Source organism: Callorhinus ursinus, unplaced genomic scaffold (assembly GCF_003265705.2).
Source record: "Callorhinus ursinus isolate GAN/ISIS: 27379988/994484 unplaced genomic scaffold, GSC_fseal_2.0 scaffold24, whole genome shotgun sequence".
Taxonomy (NCBI): Eukaryota; Metazoa; Chordata; class Mammalia; order Carnivora; family Otariidae; genus Callorhinus; species Callorhinus ursinus.
This window is the reverse complement of record NW_027397086.1, coordinates 26370400-26391329: the sequence shown is the minus strand read 5'-3', so window position 1 is coordinate 26391329 and position 20930 is coordinate 26370400. Positions and strand designations below refer to the sequence as shown.

Genomic DNA, 20930 nt, shown 5'->3' with positions numbered 1-20930 from the left:
TGACCATTAATTGGATTTTTGAAATCAATGCCAAGGAAATGTAATTGACACTACAAGGTTGCCTGTTTCACAAAGTTCTATCACTTTTCATTATATTAGAAATCTATTCATATTCTGGACTTGCCACACTGCACAGCGTATAAAATTATGTTATTTCACCTTGTTTTATATCTGGAGTCAGGATATGGATCTATGTGAACTGGTTCTAGCCCTAGCCATGGGATATCACCGCAGTTCTAATCAGGGAGTAAGATGTGCTATAGGTTTTCAGCCTCAAATCCATCTGGGAGTAGCATATAGTTCAATCAAAAAGTCCTCTTAAAATTTGGGGTCAAGATAAGATGTTCGCTCTCTAAACCACCATAGAGAGGATGAATTTATGGGTATCAAGACATGGCCCATTCTAACAATGGCATTCTAACTTTTTTTGGAGGTGTGGACCACCACAGCTCTGTTAAAGCATACAATCCATCCTTGCCTAATTCCTAACCTGCCTATGAGTGGTAGAAGCTTGCTTTCTTTTCTCCTTAAATCCAGGTGGCTCCTTGGGGTTGGGGGGTTTGCTACTCCTTCTAGTCTAGATTCTAGCAACCATAAGACCTAGAATGAGGGGTTCCCATCTTACTATCTGCCTAAGTCCTTGTCTTCTGATCTTGGATCTTCTCTTTCCAAGTATGATACTTGGAATATTCACTACATTTGGAAAAATAATCCATGATTTGTGGATTGCTCATGATTTGTGGCCTCTCAACAGAATTGTTCCATGATTTGTGGCCTCTCAACAGAATTGTTGAGATTGCTCATGATTTGTGGCCTCTCAACAGAATTGTTCCAGTGCAAAACAATAACTTTGGAAACATTACTCAAATTTTGAGTTATTAGACTAAAACAGATCACACCGTTTATATGGTTCTTCCTGAGGGACAGGTAAAGGCAAGACCTGACAGCTTCTCCTGGAGTATTCCAGGTCTGTATTCTATGTATCTATGGGAAATTCACATTTTCACAAGAAAATCCAACTGCCTGTAGGCACAGCATAAAGTTAAGACACAACCATTTCTCTAAAGATGGGTCAATACACATGAGCCCTGTTGCTGAGGTGCCAGGCTGGCTGCAAAAAAGCCCAGAAAAGCTTATTAAAACAAATGGCTGGATCTCATAGACAGAGAATCTGGTTTGGTGGGTTTTCTTTGAAACTCAAGAATATGCATATTTTCAAAAAGTGCCACAGGTGGTTCTAAAGCAAGACAAGTTTGGGAAACTTGATGGCCTTTTACATTGTCATACAGAGCCAGTTTCACAAATTACACCATTTCAGATGACACTTCTTGGGAATTTTCTCACTACAAATGATTGGGCGGCAAAAAACCTGAATCCAAAGCTGCTGCTTCTACAAAGTAGAGAATGTCTTAGTTTGAACTTTGAATTGATTTTGGCAATGAGTGCTTTTATACTCCTTATCAAATTAAAACGTTTTTTCAAAGATTCTGGCTCTAAAGTCACTCTATTTCTTTTCTACCCACATATTTCCAATTCTCTCAAGGAAAACATTTCACAATTACATGGACTAAGATAGCTCAGTTCTGAGATGAAAGGAGTTCCTTCCACTCCTTGAATCACATGCTATTAGACATATGTTATTATTGATACTAACCTGATTTAAACATCAGTGTGATGTGCATTTTAATTACTTTTCCTACTGTGGCTTTTAAAAATATCTGTCAAACCTGAAGATTTTGTCCTGGTTTTAGCCAATTAAAATTAATTAAATTTGAAAGTAGGAAATGTGCATTTAACAATAAGTAAGTGAGGAAAAGAGTTTGTCAAAACTGACTTAGGAAAATGGACAAAAGACTTGAATAGACCTTTCTCAAAAGGAGATATACAAATGGCCAACGGGTATATGAAAAGATGCTCGACATCACTAATAATTAGGGAAATGCAAATCAAAACCACAATGAGTTATCAACTAATATCTGTTAGGATGGTATTACCAAAAAAAAAAAAAGAAAAAGGTAAGTGTTAGCAAGAATGTGAAGCAAAGCGAACCTTTGTATACTGTTGGTGGGAATGTAAAATGGTGTAGCTATTATGGAAAACAGTATAGAGGTTCCTTAAAGAATTGAAAATATATCCCAAAAAATTGAAATCAGGATTGAGAGGAAAGAGCTGCCCTTCTGTGTTCACTGCAGCATTATTCACAATAGCCAAGGTATAGAAGCAGCCTCTAAGTGTCCATCAACAGATGAATGGAGAAAGATAATGTGGTATATACATACAATGAAATATCATTCAGCCTTAAAAATGAAGAAAAAAGCCTGCCGTATAAAATAAGATGGACAAACCTGGAGGACATTATTCTAAGTAAAATGAATCAGACCCAGGACAAATACTACATGATACCACTTTTATGAGGAATCTAAAATAGTCAAACTCATAGAAACATAGAGTAAAATGGTGGTTGCCAGGAGCTGGGAGCAGGGGATGTATTAATCAAATGGTACAAAGTTTTCAGTTATATAAGATGAATAAATCCTAAAGATCTAATGTAGAGTATAATGCCTATAGTTAACACTGTATTGTATAGTTAAACATTTGCCAAGACAGTAGAGCTCATGTTGTGTTCTTAAAACAAACCAAGCAAACAAGCAAACAAAAAGATAACTCAGGAGCAGGAGGAAAATTTTGGAGGTGATGGACATGCTTATTACCCTGATTGTGGTGATGGTTTCACAGGCATATGCCTCTCTCCAAACTGATCAAATTGTATACATTAAATATGTTCAGTTTTTTTGTATATCAATTATACCTTAATAAAGACGTTTAAAAAATTGAAATAGGTACATTGCATGTATTTATTTTTACTAAGCTGAGAAATAGACTGCTTTGTTTTTAAGGCTACTTTCAGCTAACAATGATGTTATTGTAAGACCTTTATGGCAAATCTTTAAAATATAGAAGTATTTTCTTTAGATTATTTCAATAAATAAATATGATCAAATTATTTTTATAAATGGACTGAGGTTTGGAATGAGAAAATCTATATTCTAATATCTGTTCTGCCACAGACTTGTGTGATGTTGGAGAAGTCATGATTTCCCAAACTTCATCCATTCATTGAACAAGCTTTTGAATGATTGCCACACATGCCAGATCCTGTTCTAGTTAGATCAGACACTTTTATTTTCATGTGTAAAATGTGAAGATATAATTAGATTGTATTCAAGTTCCCCTTCAGCTTTAAAATGATGAATCTAGGATAAAATTCACACTTTCTCTTCATAAAGATTAAAGAGGCAGCTTGGATTTTCTCTGGAGAGCTGAATTGCAATCAGATATTTGAGAAAAGATGTGAAGGAAAGCAATAACTCCCTTAGTATTGCTAAAGGTCCTCTGATGATTGTAATGGAAAATGAGTCAAATGGTGTTTGGAGCTTGAGGGAGAGGTTTGGTGGGCAAGGTGTACCCCAAGGCTCACTCTCACATTGAACAACAAATTGCTATGAGTTGTCACAGCAACAAGGGCAGTGGCAGCTGCAGCTGTGGTACTGAATATATTCAATACACAGGACCTGAGAAGGGGAGCTGGAATGAGTAAAGACACACACACACACACAGAGAATTCAGTAGAATGGGCCAGCCAGGCCAGTGTGATCTTTCCCTTTGGATGATGCTCAAGACCTCCAGAAGAGACCCTTCCAAGTGTAAAGGTCCGTTTGTCAGCAGGATTCACTTCTCCAGGTCCGCTTTCCAGGACTTATGTAACTGTACCTCTGGAATGGACTGATATTTAGAAATATGCCATGTGGTCCCAGAACCTTCTACTCCTCATCTGAGGGTGAACCCAGAGCTATTCTCATATTGGAAATCTGTGACACTCTGGAAGGCACAGGGTGCCACATTTTTATGAGCACCACATTGGATAATAATCAGTTTGATCAAGGCTAATCATTTGCTCTTCTTTGTCCCTTAGCAATAACCCTGGGCTGGCTTCTCACTCAGACTACAAAGATGGGAAGAAATCATTTAGGAAAGGAAAGATCTAGTGCCTGATCTCAGTAGATGCTGCAGATGTGCAGCTTATTAAGAATGCATATTCCTGGGTGAGTATCCACTTTAAACTCAAACTAGCAATAGGGGAATTATAGTCAGGGGGACTTATACATATAAGATATTTCAAAAGATCTGAGTTATCACTTAACCTGGGACCTGAAAGATGCCAAAGATAGTTATGATGAAGGAAGATTACCCTAGGCAGGGGGAATGGCAAGGTCAAAGTCCCTGTGACAGATATAAACTTGGATGGTGAAAGAACAGAAAGCTGGCTGATGTGGACTGAGTTAGGGAGCAAGGAAAAGCCTGGTATGAGATAAGGGCATGGGGACTGGATGAGGCTGTTAGCAATGGAGATGGAGTAAAGTGGATACATTTATCATACAAAGGGAAAAGTGATGGATTGATTAAAAGGGCGAGGAAAGGAGGGACATAAATGCTACTACCTATGTTATTGGTTTGACCCACTGGGTAGATGGTAGTACCACTTAATAAAATAAGGACAAATGGAAAGAGAAAGAAGTTAAGGTATTGAGAACCAAGAATTCTGTTTTGGACTTTTATCACAAAAATAAATCCGTGGAAGAGAATAAGGTCTTGAAAGTATTACAATTATGAATAGGAAATTTTAAAAAATCACAAATATTTCAATACTATAAGTAGAGAATAACTTAGGGAATAGAAAATATTGATGTGATTGGCTACTCATCAGGAAAAAATTAAGCTGGAGTATTGCCTCATATACAAAAACATTAATTCTAGATGGATCAACAATTTAAAAAATAGAGCTGGAATAGCTAAATTTATCTGCATAAAAAAAAAAACTCAACTCTTACCACATGCCATACACAATAATTAACTCAAAATGGAACAGAGGTCTAACCATAAGATCTTAAATTATTAGATAGTTAGAAAAAAACAAAAGCTTTGTGACGCTGGGTTAGACCAAGATTTCTTAAACATGCCAGAAAAAGCAAAAATTAAGAAATTGATAAAATATTTTTATCAAAATAAAAGCCTTTGTTTTTTGAAAGACACAGTTAAGAAAATGAAAAGACTAGCCACAGATTGCAAGAAGACGTTTGCAAAACATGTTTTTGACAGAGGACTTGCATCCAGAATATATTAGGAACAGGTACAACTTAATAAGAAAACAACCCAAATTTTTTTAAAAAGAGGGAGAGACTTGGACACTTCACCTATAAATGGCAGATATAAGCACATAAACAAGATGCTCAGCATCACTAGTTATCTTGTAAATTCAAATTAAGACTGCAATGAGAGATCACTGCACACCATTTGAATGGCTAAAATTAAAAAGCTTGACAATACCAAGTGCTGGGGTGAATGTGGAAAAACTGAACACTATACATTTCTGTTGTGAATGCAAAATGGCACAGCTATTTGGAAAGACAGTATGGCAATACTTTCTAAAGTTAAACATACACTTGCCATATAACCCAGCAAGCTCACATCTAGATATTTACTCAAAAGAAATGAAATAGGTATGTCTGTACAAAGTCTTTTACTCAAAGACTTTTGCATCTGAGTAAATAATAATATTGTAGTATATAATAATACTATAATAATGTAATAACAACATTATGTGTAATAACCAAAAACCAAAAGTAATTTCAAATATTCATTAACTGGTAGATAATCAAGTTGTGCATTATCCACACTATGGAACATCATTCAGCAATAAAAATGAATTAAACATTAGCATATGTGAAAATGTGGATGCATCCCAAATATACAAATGAGAGAAGACAAACACAAAAGACTACAAACTTCATGAGTCGATTAATGCAAAATTCTAGAAAGGTAAAGCTATAGAAAGAGAAGGCAGACCAGTAGTTGCCTGTGGCCAAAAGTCAGGAGAGGGCACCAGCTGTGAAGTAGTATGAGAAAACATTTTAGGATGATCAACAGCCTGATTTTGGTGGTTACGTGACTATATAGAATTACAAAAATTCATCAAGCTGTACGCTTAAAATGAGTGAATTTTGTTGTATGTAAATTACACCTCACTAAGACCAAAAAAGTAAATAAAAATAAAACACTAAAATCATTAGAAGAAAATTTAGGAGACTTTATAATCTCAGGGTAAGGGATAACTTCCTAAACAAAAGAGTAAAAAGCAGACATATTTGACTACATAAAAATTTAAGAATATATATTACAGTAGGAGGCTAACCAGAAATGGTAAACCATAAAAGAATACTTGTCACCTATATGCCTGACAAAGAGTATCTCTAATGAGTAATAAGATCTTACAAATTGTTTTATATGAAAAAGACAACACAGTAGAAAAATATCCAGGGTGTACAAAGGCTAGAGAGAGAGTACAATGCCCAAATGGCCAAGAAATGTGTGAAGAGAAACTTAACCTCACTAGTAGTGAGGATAACGAAAATTATAGGGTATGAGACCATTTTCATCCATTAGACAGGAAAAATTAAAAGAAGCAATGACCAGAGAGTGTAGGGAAGTGGGCCACCTCACACATCATTTAATCCAGCAATCCCACTTTGGGGGCTCTAGCTTGTTGAAATAAATGCACTGATACATGAGGCTATGTACATACTGTACAACAGTATGTATTGAAAAATTGCTGAAAGTTGAAATAAAGAAAAACTGGAAATTGTTTGAGTGGGGGAAATGCTTGAATAAATTCTGACCTGTCTATGCTACTGATTATCCTATGGACATTTAAAAATAAGTTAGAGATTTATTTATTAAACTGTAGGTGATATTCATGATGTTTAAATCAGAAAATTGAGTAGAGTAATATGATTTTATTTTTGTAAAAATCACCACAACCAAAACCCTACACAGGTACATGTACTCTGTCTGAGCTCTCCACAAAAGAATACCAGCACATTGCCAATGTTGGTAAGCTCAGGAGAGGGAATGAGGTTAGGAAGAGATTATTAACTTCTTTATATGATTTTGTATGTCTTTATCCTTGCAGTTACATCATCAGATGCAGTTAGTATGACTTATGTAAAATCATAATTTAAAAAGTAATAAAGAAAATCTAAAAAATACACACTCTATTCTTCAATTTCAAGATACTATGTATTGTGAGATGGCTACCAATCTGGGTAAAAGTTTTGTAGAAAAACAGAATACTCTCATAGTAAATATACATATCAGGTATAAGGTGCATACCAATTTCAGAAGGTGAAGAAAAAATTAAACTTAGTGGGACAGGAAAACATTTTTATTAGTTATGTTCCTTTTGCCCCATTTCCTTTCCCATTTCTGAGGAGGGCACGTCTGTTAACTACCATCTACTTCCTAAGCGCTTGCACATGTGAGGACCCATGTGTGCGTGTGACACACACACACACACACACACACCCCTAATCTTTATCCTTTGTTTACTGGCCTTTTGCATACTTGAAAACAACTGTAATAATGGGTATGGTGATGCAAATTTGGAGGATCAGACACAGATACATTTCTCTGGTTAAGCAAGGGAAAGTAATGGAAATGAGCAGCAATCACAGAGGTTGAAGGAGCCCTGGGGAGACAGGTTTGAAGAGAGAAAAGGAAATTTAGAAGCCAGCGGGGAAGAAAACAGTCTTGGGAAGAGATGTTGAGTCAAGTTTCCTTATATTGAAATAAAAATGCTGTATTTTGCCACATATACATCCATGTCTATGGTCTCTATGGAACCTTTAGTGGAGCCCAGTAGCTCACTAAAACCTTGGGAAGTGATACGCATTTTAGAAATGAGAGTTGCTTCAAGACTGATACAGGCTGAATTCGGATACTGGCTGTGGGAGGCCATACACACATGGATTATAAGAGAATTTAGGAGATATGGTCTTACTGCTACTATATTAATTTTTTGGGAAATGAGGACTTTCAGAGAGATCATAGATCCTTAGTCTACAAAATTATGCAAATTTAATGCACAAGTAATTATCACATGAAGAATTATATGCAGAACTTAAATTGTGGATTAAGGCAGGATGTGGGAAGAAGGACTTACAAACATTTGAATACAGTGATCAATCTTGACTCCCAAATTGAACTGCAAAGGCTGAAATTGTAACTGAATAATTTAAGGAATATCTGTTTTCACTGATACCTCTCATTTTATGAGGCAACACCACAGGTATCTGTGGCAACAAAACCAATCTAAATGAAACCAGTCTAAAATCAGTGAGGTCTAGGAGCATCTGGGTGGCTCAGTCAGTTAAGCGTCCAACTCTTGATCTCAGCTCAGGTCTTGATCTCAGGGTCTTGAGTTCAAGCTCTGCATTGGGCCCCACACTGGGTGTGGAGCCTACTTAAAATAAATAAATAAATAAATAAATAAATAAATAAAGTCAGTGAGGGCACATTTCCTAAGACTCTGGTAATGGACAGTCAAAATGATGGTTAATTCCTGTTTATGTTTTCAGTGAATTAAATTGATCATTAAATTATGGCTTTCAGTTTTGTTTTTCAAATAGGTTTTTCCTATTGTTTATTCTTCTAATAATAAAAAGGAAATGCAGAAAATGTAAAATATACCATAATGCGAAAAAAGAAGAAAGCATTTTTGGTCTGTTTTATTCTAGTCTTTTTTCTATGCATGTGAAAGCATAAAAATATAATTTGTTTCCATTTAAAGGCATAATGAAAAATATAAAATACAATTTTTTTAATTAAATAAAAACATACTTATTCTACAAAGATTTATGAAGTGCTTACTATGGTACCAGAAAAAAATTCAATATCAGAAATAAATGTTCTAGATGAGGGGAAACAAAGACCAAAGTTGTCAATGTAGATTGTCCCTACCAAAGGGTAAAATTATTTATGCCCATTCATTCTCCATACACCATTTAATAAGACTTCTTGTGTTTATGGATACCTAGTTATTTCCCTTTGCATTTGATATTTTATTAGCGTGTATGTGGGGGTGGAAAAGGAATGTATTATAAAAGGTTTAATATTTAGAGATGCGGTAACTTTCATTTGACTTTATTTTGTGTATTTATTCATATATTTATTTACTCACAGATTCATCCATGTTGATGTGTGTGGCTATACATCACATATATAAAATTCCATATATAGAGTTGCTACATAGAATTACATTGTATTGATATACTCCAATTTATTTAACCTTTCTATTGTAAATGGATTTACAGTTTTTGTCCAAAAAAAAAAAAAAAACCCGAAGTCACTGTGAGTATTCTTTTTTTTTTTAAAGATTTGATTTATTTATTTGACAGAGAGAGACACAGTGAGAAAGGAAACACAAGCAGGGGGAGTGGGAGACAGAGAAGCAGGCTTCCCGCTGAGTGGGGAGCCTGATGTGGGGCTTGATGCCAGGACCCTGGGATCATGACCTGAGCCAAAGGCAGACGCTTAACGACTGAGCCACCCAGGCGCCCCAACTGTGAGTATTCTTATGAGCATGTATGTTGGTACATACATAGCAAGCATCTCTCTAATGCCTAGGGGTGAAATTCCTGGGTGGAAAGGTAAGAACATTTCAATTTCATTGGAAAATGCTACTCTGTTTTTCAAGATTGTTATATTCATTTCTACTCCCACCAGCAGTGGATTAGATTTCTGATTGTTTCAATCTTACCAACATTTAATTTTATATGATGTTCTGATTTTTGGTTAATCTGTGCAGTTGTATCTAGTTGTGATTTTAATTTTAACTTTCTTGGTTGCCAATGAGCTGAATAACTTTTCACGGATTTGTCATTTGAGTTTCCTTCTCACTCAGTGCCTGTTCAAATCTTCAACTCATTTTTCTAACTCATTGTCTGCACTTTTCTTACTGATTTTTGTAATTAAATAAAAAAATTAAAATTATGTAGATTTACATGCAATGGTAACAAATAATACAGAGAAATCCCACTAATCATAGCTTCTTCCAATGGTAACATGTTGCATGACTACTGAATAATATTACAATCAGGAAAGTGACATCAATAAAATCCACAGATATTATCCACATTTCTCATTTTATATGTACTGGTATTTGTGTGTGTGGGTGTACGTGTGTGCATATTTAGTTCTTTCCATTTTATCACATGTAAGCTTGTGTATCTATTGCCACAGTGAAGATATTGAACAGTTCCATCACTACAAGAATTCCTACTATCACCCTTCTATAACCACATCCATCTTCATAATCATCCTCTCCACACCTTCTCTGATAACCACTAGTTTGTTCTCTATCTCTACCGTTTTGTCCTTTCAAGGATGTTGTATAAATGGAATAATACAGCATGTAACCTCTCTAGCTGCTCAGGCTAATTCCCTGGAGATTCATCCAAGTTGTTACCCAGTCAGTTCTTTTGATGTAAATATACCCACATATCTGTGGCATTCCTTTCTGATTTTTCTCCTTGTGACCCACCATTATATTTTTTCCAATACCATCACTAGGAACTATTGTCAGTTTATTTTTTTTAATTTTTTCTATTGTCAGTTTATATAAACTTCCCTCTTCAACCTTGTGGTACAGTGAGTACATTTTTACACTTTTGCTGAAGTCATGACCCTGAGATACTACCACATGTAGTGTGCATTAATTTCTATTAGTGAGTGCCCTGCAAGACTGAGATTCTAACATGGATTTAGTGTATGCTCTGTAAGGCAAATTCGGTCAAGTATACTTTTGGGATAAAAATTTGAAAAAAGCATTTAAAAACCCCTCAAAATGGGATCAGGTTACCTGACTAAAATCATGGCCCTTCTAAAGTATGTTTTAAAAAAATCTCTCTACTCACCCTTCAAAGATTTCAATCTATAGTTTTCAAGTGATTGCCTTGCTCTGAACATAGATTCCGTGGTTTTTACTTGCATTTGCTTCTTCAGTTGCTATTTTGTTTCTTTAGAATACCTACGAGGGAAACAGTACTAAGGATAAACATTTATTTATTAAAATAAAAATTTTTAGTTCCCTAGGTCTTCGTGAATGGCCTTAACTTTATTTCTTAGCCCATTAATACAGCTCTAATTTGTTCCCCAGGTTCTAGAGTTAGTACAGTGCCCGACATTCCATTAAGGTGTGTTGAAAGAATGAATTAAATTTGATTTTTTGTTGTTTATTGCTTAACCAGAAGCTGGAGTTGCAAAAAAGGTGTGCATTAACACAAATGCTGCTTCTTGCTATGGACGGGTTAACGAGCAAGCCTAGGGAGCCCTAAAACCAAAGATTAGAAATTGAAATAGAAAATAAGGAAGATGACCGAAAATCTAAAGAAAACACAGGTACCAGCTTTTTAAAACTTCAAGAGAACAAAGGTGCCAACTTCCTTATTAATCTCCTGATTTAAAAGTCTAATTTCCTTTTTATCATATCTACACACTTACGTATAAACACACCATGAGTCACAGGGTACTCGAAGGTGCTTTAGAGAATGAGGTAGAGACTTGGGGACAGAATTCTTTCAGTGCATTCTAATGAACTAACAGCTGTGACAGAGAGATCACTGATGGCAGGAGCATGAAGTTACCTGAGGGATCAACGTCTCAACCCCCTTAATTATAAGATGAAAAAACCCAGAGATCGAAAGGAGGTTTTTGACTTATCCAAGGTTGCCCACTTGATGGTAGCAGAACCAAGTTCAGATCTCAGATGGGTTAAGCCATGTCAGTATTCATCTGTTTGACACAAATCAGAAAATATTAACCTGGAAAATGTTTGCCTACTCAATCAGGAAATTTATATTGGTCACCAACTCTGCATTGGACAATGTGCTGGGAATTATGTGCACAGAGGTGGATAAAGTAAGGTCTTACTCACTGTGAAGCTTGCTGGTTTCTGGGGAGTTAGACACGTAACAAGATGCATTACTGTAGACTGTGTTAAGTCCTACAATGGGGACATGGATAAAACGCTGAGAAATCACTGAGGAGGGACTCACCAAACAGTTTATTATGATGTTTTTGTCATGTCCCTCCAAGTCACCGAACATTTCTTTCAAGGAAGCTGTGGTGAGAGAGGATATATCACATAACTTAACTCTGGACTTGACGGAAATGACCCGATTGTCCAAGGTATTCCTAGTTCTACTGTAGTGCAAAGGCCTGCATGTTCGTGATTACTTTTGGTTTGATTATAAGAAGCACTGAAAGAATAATCCCTAAAAACAGACTCTGATACACATCCAGAGATGCAAAACTATTTGGATATTTGACAAAGGAAAAAGTTATAGGGAAAATATATTTTACCTTCATAAAATGGCAAGTGAAGGATTCCCACATGCATCTGAGAGTACTTTTTCAATTTGCCTCCCCAGGATGCAATGTCCTATATCTTTAATTTGCCCATTATATATAGAGAGAACATGTGTATATACATATATATATATATTTATTTTTTTTGCCAGAGCAGAACTCACATAAAAGGACTATGGCCCTGCTGCTTTATGAGTCTCCTTTCCTTAGTTTCCTCTTCCTCTTCACTAACAGATGCAGACGGATTGAGATCTACTTCTCTTCAGTTTTATCTGCCCCAGTATCGCACTGCAAAACATTCGTTCTTGCACCTCTACTTTCCCTTCTTTTTATTTTATTCTCCAATTGGGACATTTTTTGAGCCCTGTGTCAGATTCCTTCAGCCCACCTCTAATTTCATTTGTGTTTGTGGTGGAAAGTTCCAAGCACCTTGACAGCATCCCATCTCAATCACGTCCGGGCCTCTCCAAAGCCTTGGGAGCCTTGCTCAACTTGTATATAGCTAGTCCGGAAGTACAGGGAGGCGAATGCCTCCAGGAAAACCCACAAACAGTGCAGAAGTTTAATACCTCAGCTTTTGTCTTTGGGTGGGAAAATTCCAAGAAGCATTGCATACAGCACCTGGGAGGGTCCCCAGAGCAACTGAGCCCCAGTTACCCATAGCTTATTGCTATGCAGTTCAGTAATGATCCTGTTACGGTTTATTGTCCCCCTTCCCCCACTTCTGATGCTTGCTCCCTTACTATAGGTGAACCCTATGATCACCTCCCAAATACACTGCCTATACCCAAATCCTTATCTTGGGCTTTGCTGTGGAGGACCTAAGCTAAGACACTTCAAAATTCTGAATTCTTTTTTCTAATCCTCTGTAGTCTTTGTCAACATGTGATCATTATTGCTTTGACAATAGGATAACCGTTGTTCTGGGTCTAAGTCATTGGCGTCTACTCTATATAATAAACCATTTTAAATAGTATCATGTCCAAAATTTGCTAAACAGTTCAAGCACTAAGTCTGCTCATTGATGGAGTAAATGGAAAAAGGTAGCAGGGCAAGTAGACCAGGAAAACTATGCAAACTCAACTGAACATTCCTTACTGCAGTAAATTTTGTTTCTCCAGAGGATGCTATTGGAGACAGGGAGAAAGTAAGACATGTTTGCAGTCGGGCCACTTGTATAACTGCTCAGTTTACTGTTCCTAACTGTTGGCTTAGAAGCTGTCCATTTTAGGTGAAAGGCTTACTTCATTGTTTTCTTCTTTTTCCCTCTAGCTATAAAAGTGATGTGTTCACTGCAGAAAATACAGGATACTCAGAAAACCATAAAGAAAATAAGAATCACGTGTACTTCCATATCCCATAGTTAACCACTATTAATATTTACTAAATGCCACTTCAGTGTTGAGAATACGTATAAAGGAAATAGTAGAGGTAGGGAGAAGGTATTTCTAGTTTTGTGTCCTATTTTTCTCATTTAACAACATTTTATAATGTCACTAAGAAATCTTTTAACTAACATCTTTTTAAAAAGCCCACAAATCACTCTGCTATTAAATTTCCAATGTTCCATTATTACAATAACACTGGGATAAATACATTTTGTATACAAACTGATATCTCCCCTATACGCAGCTCTGGAAATGGGATAAATGGGTAAAAGAGCATATGCATATATAGAGATCTGGATGCTTATCACCAAATTACTCCGCATGTTTTACGATTTACACTTCTTTGCAGGGCTGACTTCATGGGTACATAACCTCTGCAGTTGTAGAGGGACCCATACTCGCAAGGACCCATGCTTGGTTTAATGCTCCTTGCTATTGCTATCTTGACATTCTTAATGATTTTTGAACAGAGGTCCCTCATTTTCATTTTGTACTGGACCCCCCCGGATTTTGTAGCTGGTCCTACTTCCATGAGAAAACCCGGAGAAGAAAATAAACAATATGTTAAAAGTACTTTGTAATAGGAGATATGGAAAAATATGTGAGTGTAAAGATTCAAATGGAAATCTTTTTTTCCCCAATTTCTATTCCTTTATTCTCTTTTTCTCAATGGGTATTGTCTCTATAAATCCAGTCTGTTTTTTTTTGTTGTTTGTTTGTTTTAAAGATTTTATTTATTTATTTGACAGAGACACAGCGAGAGAGGGAACGCAAGCAGGGGGAGTGGGAGAGGGAGAAGCAGGCTTCCCGTGGAGCAGGGAGCCCGACCTGGGCTCCATCCCAGGACCTTAGGATCACGACCTGAGCTGAAGGCAGATGCTTAACGACTGAGCCACCCAGGCGCCCCTGTTTTGTTTGTTTTTGTATCATATTCCATAGGGAAGATTAAATTGTTTTAGGTATGCCTACTCAAGAACTGTGGGCAATACCAGTCCGATTAATTAAGACACAGTCATTTCTTGCCTTGGCTGTTTCTGCACTTACATGGTACTATGCCACTATTTCAAATGGTTGAGTAGGAAACTGCTCTTGTGCTAACAGTTAATTTTAGTTTTGTTAGATGGAAAATAATACCCACATCCATATGTATAACTGTCTTGTTGAGGATGGCAATTTATAATGAAAAAAAAAAAGGGATAGAAAACAACATGGTCAAAGAGCATACCAAAAGAACAAATTGAAAAATATCTTTTTTTCTTTTTTAAAAGAGTTTATTTATTTATTTAAGCTAGAGAGAGAGTGTGTGTGCACGAGCAGGGAGGAGGGGCAAAGGGAGGAGAAGCAGGCTCCCAGCTGAGCAGGGAGCCCCATGTAGGGCTCGATCCCAGGACCCTGGGATCATGACCCGAGCCTAAGGCAGATGCTCAACCGACTGAGCCACCCAGCCTCCCCCAGATTGAGAAATATCTATATTTCTACATGTATTCATACCCATATCTATGTCTTTTTGTCGTTACTATTTTTAACAAATTAATACTTTTAGAGTTTGGTGGGCTTTATTCATCTTTAAGCATATTTTTCTATTTATTAAAAACACTTGAGTCTATTTACCTAATTTTACTATAGGCAGTTATGTATGTCCTGATTATCTGCAATGTTTTGAATTCTAGTAATTTATATGAAGGTGCAAATGAATTGCGTTTTTATCCACCAATTCAGTTTGACTGATTATCTTCAATGATTTTAGATTCTTTCATCATTTTATGACCTACATGATGCTGGCCATATGACAGCCCCATTTCTTGTTGGCATTTTATAATTCATTTTCTTTCACATTACTGAAGTATTTGTCAGGACTTTCAGTTGCAAGTTCCTGAACTTAAATTATAACCATAAGCTAAAAATAAGTACTACTATGGCTCATAGAAGGATTTATGCTTGGCCCTTGTGTGTTTATTTTATTTTATATTTTAATAATTTTTTATTGTTATGTTAATCACCATACATTACATCATTAGTTTCTGGGCCCTTGTGTGTTTATGCTGTGAGAGTTGTGGTGTGCTCATGTATTAACAATCCTACCAAGGAAGGGATGCTGGCAGATAAAACAAAATGCCCACTTCTCTGTGTAATCCAGGCCTAGCATTATTTTCTTCTAGGAGCCTGTATTGAGATTACATATGCTTTGTACTGTGGATTCAAGTCTTACAGCACAAAAGTATCAAATAGTGACGATAACCACTTTTGAAGCTGCAACAATTGTTTCATATAAAACTGCTTAATTTTGAATACAAAATAATACAAAGAATTCTTAAAAATACGATCCAATATGGAAAATTGGCCTTATTGCTTAAAAATTAATTTAAAGGGGCGCCTGGGTGGCTCAGATGGTTAAGCATCTGCCTTCAGCTCAGGTCATGATCCCAGGGTCCTGGGATCGAGTCCCGCATCGGGCTCCCTGCTCAGCGGGAGCCTGCTTCTCCCTCTGCTTCTCTCTCTCTCTCTCCCTCTGTCTCTCATGAATAAATAAATAAAATCTTTAAAAAAATAAAAAAAATTAATTTAAAGGTCATCAAAACAAAATAACTTAGAAGAAAGTCTACATTTACCAACTTGACAAAATCACATTAAAGCACATAGTTTAAAAATATGACTATTTACTGAAAAAAAAAAAAACCCACCAAGTTATTTTAGGATAATTGACATACAATTGTAGGTAAATTGACTGATTCATTAGGAAACTGCTAACAAAATAAAGAACACTTAACTGGCTAAAATACATTTAAAATTATTTAGAAATTCAAAACAAGGAGAAATCTTCCAAAATTCTTAAGAATGAGAAAATATTTATAGAAGTCATTTCATAACTGTCTCATGTTACTTTAACATTACAATTATATAAAAACCAGTGATGAGGAAAATTTATTTTTAACTGACTTAACATTTTGACCAATTTCATTTTAACCACTCCATTTGCAATCATTGAACACAGGCACAAGGCTTAAAATTGGGGAATGGTAGTGATAATGTACATTAAAATTTTCTAGAGTATTAAAACTTAACATTTATCTGGTTTAATTTTTCTCTATTACTGTTCAATGGGATGATGCAATTCTTTATTATAAATCTTTTCTGTTACCATGTGTGGAGATACTGTAGTTGCAGTTGGCTTGTCTATCCCCTTTTGCTCTTTATTTTTGCAATTCTTCACAAATAGTTGGTATATTATTTAGGCCATATTTTTGAAGTGATATCTATGGATTGTAATCCAAATACAGTCATTTCTTGGGTGGAAAAGTTGAGCCCAGTCCATACCATTTTTGTCTTGGCCTGGAATGTTTTTCATTAAACCCAATAGCTTTGGTATACTCTTCAGAAAATTTTAAAAATACTACATCAAAATAAAGTTGTTTTCATTTATAATTTTGAGAAATCACATTTTGTTTCTTCAAATTTCTTAAGCTTTTGTTATTTCAACAATATTTTCCCATAAATCAGGCCTTTGCTTCTGGAAACATAGTAGAGTCATACTTTTCTCTTAAAAAACAAACAAACAAACAAACAAACAAACAAAAGTAGACCCATCAACAAAAAACCAGGAAAGTGCTGGCCTAGAAAGAGAGAAAATATTTAGACAATAACCATAGTACTCTAACAAAAAACAAAATAAAACTCCAAAATATAAAAAAATTGGGGCCCATCTCTAGTCATGACAATAAAAGCTGAGTGGGAGTTTAGACTTTCACCTTGTGAAGCTATAATAAGGCACCTCAACACCTCACCAGCAAAGAAATAGAAAGTCTCAGCAAAGAAATAAAAGATATAAAGAAGAACCAAGTGAAAAATTTAGAGTTGAAAATAGATTTGAAAAATTTAGAGTTAAATATACAGATCACTGAATGGACTCAACAGCAGCATAGAAGTGGCAGAGGAAAGAATCAGTGACCTGGAAGACAGAACAACAGAAATTATCCAATCTGAAAAATAGAACAGAGCCTCAGATGTGTGAGACCATAACACTGGTATCATCAGAGTCCCTCAAGAAGAGGAGAAGATGGGCAAGGCTGAAAAGTACTTCAAGAAATAGTGGCTGAAAGCTTCTCAAATTTGGCAAGATACCTACACAAATGGATAAATCTAAAGAAACCTTTTCCAAGACACCTAATAATTAAACTTCTGAAAACTAAAAACAAAGGGAAAATATTGGAAGCAATATTGAAAGAAAACAATACCTTATTTACAGAAAAACAATGAAAAAGAGAGGCAGTTGTGATACTCCATACTCAAGATGCTGAAGGTCTAGTTTAAAGCCCACTTCGCCAGTGGTCTTATCTATAGATGTCCAGATATTTATAGCTCTATGAAGATTAAAAATCTTGGAGTTTGTTTACACTCCTAGAGAAAATATAAATGAAAAGAAATAGGATTCTAGAAGTCACAGTGAGAGGAGTTATTCAAAGGGGGGATCAAAATTTGGTTCTGACCTTTTTCTATGTTTTAGTCATGTGCATCCTTCACCTCAGAGAACTACTGGGAGCAAAGGGCAGAGCTAAAAGTAGTTAAACTTTTTGGATTAACAGATTACTTTATCCTTTCTGATGTGGCTTTGTCTCTTTTACATATGTAGAATGAAATTCTATTCTTAGAAATGTCCTTTGAGGGAGCCTGGGTGGCTCAGTTGGTTAAGTGACTGCCTTCGGCTCAGGTCATGATCCTGGAGTCCCTGGATCGAGTCCTGCATCAGGCTCCCTGCTTGGCAGTGAGTCTGCTTCTTCCTCTGACCCTCCCCCCTCTCATGTGCTCTCTCTCATTCTCTCTCTCTCAAATAAATAAATAAAATCTTAAAAAAAAAAGAAATATCCTTTGAAGATGATAGACAATAATACGATATACTCACATGTCTTTTTCTCAGACTAGCATTGACATTTATGTTCTCATCTCTACTGATTCATTTAGCAGCAATAATTTCACTGGATTGTGAGTGTCTCAAGGACAGTGACTTGACCTTGAATTCCTTAGTGTAGTAGATAATGTGTGGGACATAGCCAGTATTCAGTGTTTGCCCAAAGCATGTATGCATAAATAAATATTGGAATAAATGAATGGGTTATTTGTGTAACTAGATACACACTTGTCCACAAAGCAAAACAAAGCTCTCATAAAATAAAGCCTTTTTTTGTACTTTAGACAATTGCTGGCACTTTGTATAGCCAGTGATCACAAATGAATTTAAATGGTTTTGAGAAGCTATTGAAGCAGGTAAAAGCAAAAGAGGCATTTTGTAATTTTTCAAGCAGTGAGGATTAGTATCTTAAGTTTTTAGATAAGAAAGCCACGTAATCATGTAATTAGACACTAGCCTAATTATGATACCTAAAACGTGACTAAACTTAATTAAAATATAAAATCTAAAATAAAACTTAACCAAAATATTGTAACCTTATTTTCCATTATTTCATTATTGAATTATAGAATTTGTCAGTTTCTACCAGCTAACCACAAAGATAAAATGATTTCATAATAGCTGTGAAATTCTTTAAAACTTTTAAAGTGTCAGAACATAGAATTAAAATATTTAAAAAATTCATCGGTATATGTTAATATGTATGTGTGTGCATGTTATACAGCCCATAAAGATCTAGTTCACATACCATACAATTCATGCATTTAAAGTGTACAATTGAATAGTTTTTTAGTATGTTCACAGAGTTATGCAATCATCTCAACTATTTAATCTTAGAATATTTTCATCACTCCCAAAAGAAACCCCCAGCCCATTAGCGGTTGCACCCATTCTTCTTTTTCCCCAGCCCTGTCAAACACCTATCTACTACTATCCTTATTATGGATAATGGATTTGCCTATTCTGGGCATTTTGTTTAAATGAGATCATGTAATATGTGGTCATTTTTGACCGGCTTCTTTCATTTAGCATGATGTTTTCAAGATTCATCCATGTTGTAGCATGTGTCAGGATTTGATTTTGAACTTAAACTCTAAAGAACAATATATTTTAGTCAAGTTAAGTCAATTAAACAATGAAAATTTCAAAGACTCATCACTCTCACCTGGAATCACTATACTTTTGTTGTTGAGGATGAAAGTGTATTTATCTCCAATTTCTAATGTGTACTTTGAAGATAATGTTGCCTTATAAATGCTGAGTGAATGAATGAATGAAATGGATGTGAAAATGGAGTCACCTCTAAAGTTGCCCAGTCTCAGCTGCCACTAGATTTCTTAACATTAGACAGAGACATGAGCCAAGGAGTTTCCTGAATTATGCCATCAATAGCAACTATACTAATGAGTCAAAAACATAATCAGCAACATTAGGGAAGTGAAGTTACAACTAAATAGTTTATAGACCAGGGGTAGCTAAGAAATGACTCTTCCACTTCTAAAACCATGTGTACTCAATAAATAAACAGAACTTGCCAATCAAGGAAGAGTAAAAACAGAAGAGAATAAGTGAAAAATTAGCCAAACACACAAGCAACTGTACTAATGTCTACTTTCAAGAACAGCCGGCCAGAAAACCAATTTGTCTTGATGAATACTGTTGAGAACAACCAGAATTTTCACAGTGAGGCTCCTGTACCTGAATGACCATTATATTTTTCCATTTCCACACTCTAAGGGAACATAGAGGGCAGAGCTGGCTGTGTGAAATAGTGGAACCACTGGGAAGTCAGTGAAATGCAATTCAGATAAAGTGAAAAACCTTCCAAATAGTGCCAAGGATCTTTTTAAGCAGACGTCTGATATAACAATGCCTTGAGAGGAGAATAAAGGCGGAGGTATGTTTTTAAGGAATCAGAAGTCCCTATAAAATGAATGTCTTGAAAGAAAGTCCTGCTAGTTACAAATATTCTATAATTTTGCACAGACATGTTTTTGGTTTTCTAAGCAGTGATTATACTGGAATGTCAGATAGGCTTGGGAGCACTTCATGTTAGCTTTGTGGATGATTCTGCTGCCTTTTGTTATTTGCCTGGGGAGCACAAGCTGAGGGTTGCAGTTAGGTTTAAAGGCCACAGTAATTTGCATGTATAGTTGGTGATCTTTGTCAAAGTGCTTTCCAAATATAATTTATAAACCAAAAATACTAAGAAGGAGGGAAAGAGAATTATATTGCGTTACAATTCCTACCCCGGCAGAATGGTTATTAGTTGGAAACTATTTTTTTTAAATATTTTATTTATTTATTGGAGAGCAAGCGCGAGAGAGAAACAGCATGAGAGGGGAGAGGGTCAGAGGGAGAAGCAGGCTCCCCGCTCA

The 20930-nt window shown here is 35.8% G+C and overlaps 1 long non-coding RNA gene across 1 annotated transcript in view; it reads right to left on the bottom strand.

Annotated features, from left to right (window-relative positions):
* LOC141369969 (uncharacterized) overlaps positions 1-20930 on the bottom strand; it is a 220970-nt gene that overhangs the window by 177201 nt on the left and 22839 nt on the right. The window contains exon 2 of the long non-coding RNA XR_012373577.1: positions 10809-10921. This is a non-coding gene — a long non-coding RNA (uncharacterized lncRNA). The remainder of the gene's footprint in view (positions 1-10808; positions 10922-20930) is intronic.